A 652-nucleotide genomic window follows, 5' to 3' on the forward strand; every position below is an offset into this window, starting at 1 on the left:
CTTAAAGCACCTCTTCCTAAAGGGTGTTTCAGTGTTATAGCTTCACCTTTATCTTCAGTTTTTAAGCCAAAATGCGTCTGCTTGTAAGTACTCTGTAATTGTGCGCTGCCGAACATGCTCATCTGCTCGTAAAACCAGCAATGTCACGACGTGATGACGACAGGGGGCTGGGGGACGGGTAACCGGCACTTTTTAGCGATGGCATAGTACCGAATATGATTCATTAGTATCGCGGTACTATACTAGTACCGGTATACCGTACAACCCTACTATACTCACATACCAACGATAGCCAAAAGTACCCAGCAATCTTAAATCAGTGCATTCTGTATTGTAATTCTTTGTAAACATTCATGACCAAGCTCAATTTCCACCATGCAGTTCAGTTCACTTTGTTAAAGCCCAACTTAAGAACTTTCCATTTTGGTTCATTTTGGCGGCGCCAGTGGACCAAAGCGGTAGTGCTTTGCCAGAAGGAAGACCACATTTCCCATGAGCACCAGCTGATACGATACAAAACTGATATAATAACACCACAATGATTCAGTATGACTGATCTTTCCACAGTAGGAACCTACATATTTTACTCAAACTTTATATTTGCGGTTTGCAGTCATCACATTGTTTTTTTCTTTAGACAGTACTTTTGAGT

Source organism: Nerophis lumbriciformis, linkage group LG29 (assembly GCF_033978685.3).
Source record: "Nerophis lumbriciformis linkage group LG29, RoL_Nlum_v2.1, whole genome shotgun sequence".
In the NCBI taxonomy this organism is placed as follows: Eukaryota; Metazoa; Chordata; class Actinopteri; order Syngnathiformes; family Syngnathidae; genus Nerophis; species Nerophis lumbriciformis.